General features: G+C 46.6%; 1 long non-coding RNA gene across 1 annotated transcript in view; it reads right to left on the reverse strand.

Annotated features, from left to right (window-relative positions):
* Positions 1 to 6,413, reverse strand: part of LOC106814188 — a 36,790-nt gene extending 30,377 nt beyond the window's left edge. Inside the window, exon 1 of the long non-coding RNA XR_001394568.1 lies at positions 6,261 to 6,413. This is a non-coding gene — a long non-coding RNA (uncharacterized LOC106814188). The remainder of the gene's footprint in view (positions 1 to 6,260) is intronic.
* Between the last annotated feature and the right edge of the window lie 208 nt (positions 6,414 to 6,621).

The following is a 6,621-nucleotide window of genomic DNA, read 5'->3' on the forward strand; positions in this document are numbered from 1 at the left end:
TCTCTCTCTCTCTCTCTCTCTCTCTCTCTCTCTGTCGTTGGGTTGTGTTCGCTATAGCAGTTCACACTTATCCCTGGATTTAGCCCTCGACGCTAAGTCGTCGTCGTCGGCGTAATAAATGTACACTGTGCTTGCGTGCTGAAACTCTCACACACTCGCGCGTTACTACTCGCAGTGTCTGCGTTGGCGATCAGCTGCGTTCTACTGCGCGCTGCGTTCCCTTAGCAACAGCCGGCAAACTCAGCTGATCGGCACAATGACGTGACCTCATCCGCTAGGCGCGCTGGCCAATCATCGCGCGGGAGGAATTTTCCACTCGGCTTTGTCTGCTAGCTCCGCACGCGCATAGCAGCTGGGCACGTGCCGCGCGTGCGTACCCCGTTAGGGTGTACTAGGGGTTGATAATTATTGGTCAGACAGGGGTTAGTCATTAGTGCTGTGACCGCTAATTGCACGGAACGGGTCGGATGTTGTTGACCGCGAGCTTGCGCGCGCACGTATCTACATCATCGATCTGCATGCTTACACTCGAGAGATGCTATATTTGGAGATATGACGATCGACGGATGTCCTTATAGCTCTGCGGATCGCAAGCCCCCTGGGGATGTTGGTATTCATAGGGTTATGTACGATAGAACTAAGATGCGTAGAGATGCATTGGCAGCAAGTCAGCGTCAACAGGCAAATAACGGCATAAATGCTGGATTGCGAGATTTTCTTTCACACTGTTATTATAGCGGGCTTTCCTTCCTTTAAATTATTCGTTATATGAATGCAATCAACTAGTTATGCTCGCACAAAACATTGCATATATATATATATATTGATTTACCGTTAGATGTATTGAGCTGTTTGATCTGCATGGTTAACCAGCAGTGGTTGGCTACAAGCCGTATATGTTCATACAGTTTTAATGAGCAGGCGAGAATCAAGCGTTATTGCTAGTCTAGACAATACAGTCGATCACTTGAAGTTATTCAATGGGTTGATAACAAAGTGAACTAAATATTCTCTTCTCTACAGACGTTTATGAGATAGAATATGCGAAAATATCAATGCATTATCCATATAGGTAGTGCACACACACATGCGCGCGCAAGCACACCCACGCACGCACCCACAAATAAATCATCACATCATCACGGTAATTAAGATCGCGGCAGATTGAGATCAACAGCATGCAGCAGCAGGAGTTTAATTACTGTATCCTGTTCCACGCATTACGGCTACAATAGCGCTTCGCACACATCACAACGCCATGTGCCGATGTATTAACTATTATATAACCGCACGTCGCTCCTGCATGCTCAGCACGTATAAATTATATAGCACTATATGTGCCGACTGGTCGCCAAGTACACGCGCGTATATGCCTGCGTTCGTCCGCTGCTGCCGTTATGTTATGCCGCCAGGGAGCAGATTTGATCGCGCTGGCCCCCTGGCGGGAGCGTGTTTGTCATTTATTACTTCGTCTTGTTTCTTGGATAATCTCGTAGGGAACCATAGCAAGCCGCTTAGGTAGTTATTGTTTACTATAATATGTCTGGGCCCGGTTTCACGAAGCGTAATTAAGTCCTTAATCAAAATTAAAGTTAATTACGCTTCGTGAAACCGACCCTGGTATTACAGATACACTGTAACATGCGAGCGCAACTTCAGCAGGTGTATACGCACACGCGTACATTCACGCGCGCCCCAATAAAGCGCATTGATTCAAATATGATCATCATTTGGATCCTTTTTCTCCTAGTTTGACGCTCTTTCTCTTCCCTCTCTTTCTTTGACGCTCGTCAAATTCGCGACCATCTTGCTCTTTTGTTTCTCTCGATAAAATGTATGATTTTATTGACATATTTTCCATTTGTCTAACAGAAAATGTGACCTTTTCATTACCCCCATATAAGGCGACACCGCCTTTTTCGCGATCGAATTTATCGCGCCCCAATTATCTCTCATCATAACAGTGTTTTACTGTTCTATTTAGTATTGTTGTGGCTTAGAACAATGGCTGCTTCACACCCATGAACTCGCAGCTAGGGCCTCGGCGTTCTTATAAAAACATTCCAACGTTACGGTGCCATCACGTTAGAGAGTGCATCTCGAAGTTAACTTTTTATATTCGATACGTACTCTGTATGTCGGGCTATACATTATCAGGAGTGAATAATAGAGATAGAATCTCTATAAAAGTATTATTCACTCCTGACATTATATACCTGATTATATCAGGAGTAAGATAATATAGATCTATATTAATAAGATCTATATTAATAATATCTATATTATCTTACTCCTGATTATATCCTATCAGTATCACACCAAGATCACACGTACGTACGCTAACCGCGTTGTCAGCGTTATCAGCGTTGTCAGCGTTATGCAAAGCATGGTGACGAATAAATCATTTATAGCTTGAGCCTTCAATCTTGTTACCCGATGCAGAGCAAATATGACTGGCTGTTTTCACGTCGAAATAGAATACGCACTGAGTATGCAGGGGTAAGCATAGCTCTAGTACTATAGCCCGCGGATCGCTGCCGCAGGCCCTGCGGCAGCAGCTAAAAATAGTTCCAATTTGCTCGCGGTAACCACGGAGGAAACGATTAAAATTGCATCGGTTTTGCAAATCGAGAAGTTTGCTCATTGCTCGTTGCTCTCGTTGAGTCATATATATAGCATGACTGTCTCCCGCTTCAATCTGCGTCCCGTCGGCTTTTTCGGAGAAATGAAGTCGCAACGTTGGTTACCATATATATATATATATATAGCGTGACTGTCTCCCGCTTCAATCTGCGTCCCGTCGGCTTTTTCGGAGAAATGAAGTCGCAACGTTGGTTACCTAGAAACGTGAAACGCGGGTACCCAACGTGACGCATCAATTTACCCCGACACGCGCATGCGCGTTTCGTTCTACGTGAAACAATTTTCAACGGGGTAAAACGCTATATACGTGTTCGCGGCTGTGGTACGTCGGTAGGCCTGATAAATTGTTTTTCGTCGTGAAAGAGGCCGAGGAGCGATAGACATCCGCGGATGGTGGTGGGGACTGGGAGAGCTGTTGCTGCGTTTCCGCAAGAATATAGGCCTACACAACAACAGGTTGTTGTATATGCCAATACAAGGTTGTTGCGTATATCCTTTGTTTCCGCGCCTCCTCGTCACGGGTCGGTCTCACATCACAGCCTCATATATCCCTAGCCATATCCACGTGCATGGTCACAACCTGTGTTTACGCACATGCCGCCCATCTCCTATACATATAGAATCCCCCGGCTGAATAAATGAAAAATGTTTTCCCAGGTACCTAACACATACCCCGTCAACCCTTCCCCCCACCCCCCACCCACTTAGTGGCTGATCAAGGATACGGCCAGTTTTCCCTGTTTCACTTAAACTATACGGCTTCATACGGTGATAGATGATGTAACGTTTATTGATGGATCGAGCTGGAACAGCGCGCGTGTTCCGACTCCCAACCGAAGCCATGTCTACGTGACATGGTGTAGCTATACTAGCGGACACCCGGAGGTATGGCGCGGGTAGCGGTGGAGATGCAGGGGTGAAGTATGACGCACGGGGGAGGTGAGGATGCACAACAAGGTGGACGAGTTAGGGAGATGCACGGAGGAGGTTGGGATGCACGGAGGAGGCTGGGATGCACGGGGGAGGTTGGGATGCACGGGGGATGCACTGGGGAGGTTGGGGTGCACAGACGAGGCGGGGGTGCACGGACGAGGCAGAAGGATGCACGGGCGATGTTTGGACCCACGGGCGAGGCGGGGAATGCACTACATAAACTAGTAGGTCTCAGGGGAGAGATAGTGAATATAGAAATAAGTTGTAGATATAGAAATCAGTGAACCCTAACCCTAACCCTATCCCTAATTCTAAAATAAAACAAAATTAACCAAAAATACTAAAAAATAAAATAAATAAGAGACAAAATTAGCCAATCAGAGCCGTCCCCTAGCGGATCACTATCTCTACCCTGTGCAAAATTCCTCATAAACTCGCTAGCGATTCCTTTACGCGGGTTTATTCCCGCATCTGATAACGTGCGTTACGCAGTTTCCTTACCTCACAGAATTACAGAATTACCGAATTACAGAATTACCTCACGATTGTTATAGAAGAAGATGCACACATACAGACACACTCATCATCACATACACGAACACACGGGGAGAGACTGCAATGTTAGAGTAATGTATTCCGCTCTAGAAGGAAGTTATTAGCGGAAAGCTGTAGAGTTCGTAGGCAGGTGCAGCGCTGCAGTTTCAGCTGTCGTGAAGTCGGTGTATGCGCCGAGCTGATGTGCATGTGTTGCATTTGTGCTGCTGCAGCTGTTGCAGTAGTGTTGCTGGCGCAATCTAAGATGGGGGGGGGGGTACACTACTGGACTGGAAGGAGTTGCCCACCTCAACTACCATCATGTGTGTGTGTGTGTGTGTGTGTGTGTGTGTGTGTGTGTGTGTGTGTGGTGCGCTGGTCGCGTGTGCGTGCGTGCGTGTGTGTTGTGTGCTGTGTGTGTGTGTGGTGTGTGTGTGTGTGGCGCGTCGCGTGCGCGTGGCGCCGCGCGCGCGCGCGCGGTGTGTATGTTCGTTTTGTGTGTGTGGCGGGCGGGCGTGCGTGCGTGCGTGTGTGTGTCTATATATAAATCATACATCATCACGGTAATTAAGATCGCGGCAGATTGAGATCAAGCATGCAGCAGCAGAGTTTAATTACGTATCCTGTTCCACGCATTACGGCTACAAAGCGCTTCGCACACATCACAACGCCATGTGCCGATGGATTAACTATTATATAACGCCACGTTCGCTCCTGCGCATGCTCAGCACGTATAAATTATTAATAGCACTATATGTGGCAGACTGGTCGCCAAGTACACGCGCGTACATGCCTGCGTCTCGTGCCGCTGCCTTGCCGGTATGTATGCCGCCAGGGAGCGATTTGATCGCGCCTGGCCCTGGCTGGCGAGCGTGTTTGTCATTTATTACTTCGTCTTGTTCTTGGATAATCTCGTAAGGGAACCATAGCAAGCCGCTTAGGTAGTTATTGTTTACATATATATGTCTGGCCCCGCGTTTCACGAAGCGTAATTAAGTCCTTAATCAAAATTAAGTTAATTACGCTTCGTGAAACGACCCTGGTATTACAGATACACTGTAAACATGCGAGCGCAACTTCAGGCAGGTGTATACGCACACGGTACATTCACGCGGCGCCCCCAATAAAGCGCACATTGATTCAATATGATCATCATTTGGATCCCTTTTTCTCCTAGTTTGACGCCTCTTTCTCTTCCCTCTACTTTTTAGACGCTCGTCAAAATCGCGACCATCTTGCCTCTTTTTTCCCTCGATAAAATGTATGATTTTAATTGACATATTTTCCATTTGTCTAACAGAAATTTGACCTTTTCATTACCCCCATATAAGGCCGACACCGCCTTGTTTCGCGATCGAATTTATCGCGCCCAATTATCTCTCATCATAACAGTGTTTTACTGTTCTATTTAGTATTGTTGTGGCTTAGAACAATGGCTGCTTCACACCATGAACTGCGCAGCTAGGGCCTCGGCGTTCTTATAAAAACATTACCACGTTACAGGTGCCATCACGTTAGAGAGTGCATCTCGAAGTTAACTTTTTATATTCGATACGTACTCTGTATGTGCGGCTATACATTATCAGGAGTGAAAATTAGAGATAGGAATCTCTATAAAAGTATTATTCACTCCTGACATTATATATACCTGATTATAATCAGGAGTAGATAATATAGATCTATAATAATTAAGAATCTAATATTAATAATATCTATATTATCTTACTCCTGATTATATTCCTTCAGTATCACACCAAGATCACACGTACGTACGCTAACGCGTTGTCAGCGTTATCAGCGTTGTCAGCGTTATGCAAAGCATGGTGACGATAAATCATTTATAGCTTGAGCTTCAATCGTTGTTACCGATGCAGAGCAAATATGACTGGCGTGTTTTCACGTCGAATAGAATACGCACTGAGTAATGGCAGGGGTAAGCATAGCTCTGTTACTATAGCCCGCGGATACGCTGCCGCAGGCCCTGCGGCAGCAGATCCGCGGGCTATAGTACAGAGCTAGGGTAAGCACGTATGCTCTTTCTCAATTATGTCCAAATATTTCCCGAGTGAAAATTGCGTGCATCAATCAGTGCGTCAAAGACATTCAGGCGCAAACTACGGGAAACGGAAAAGGCCACGCGCGGTACTTACCTAATTCGTCCGCTCGCGATATCCGCCGCTGTTATCTGTCAGAGACTCAGAGGTCAGAGTCTCTCTCTCTGTCTGTCGTTTTCTCTTTCTCTCTCTCTCTCTCTCTCTCTCTTTTCCTCTCTCTCTCTCTCTCTCTCTCTCTGTTCGTTGGGTTGTGTTCGCTATAGCAGTCACACTTATCCCTGGATTTAGCCCTCGACGCTAAGTCGTCGGTCGTCGGCGTAATAAATGATACACTGTGCTTGCGTGCTGAAACTCTCACACACTCGCGGCGTTACTACTCGCAGTGTCTGCGTTGGCGATCAGCTGCGTTCTACTGCGCGCCTGCGTTCCCTTAGCAACAGCCGGCAAACTTCAGCTG

This window comes from Priapulus caudatus, unplaced genomic scaffold (genome assembly GCF_000485595.1).
Source record: "Priapulus caudatus unplaced genomic scaffold, Priapulus_caudatus-5.0.1 Scaffold881, whole genome shotgun sequence".
Lineage (NCBI taxonomy): Eukaryota > Metazoa > Priapulida > Priapulimorpha > Priapulimorphida > Priapulidae > Priapulus > Priapulus caudatus.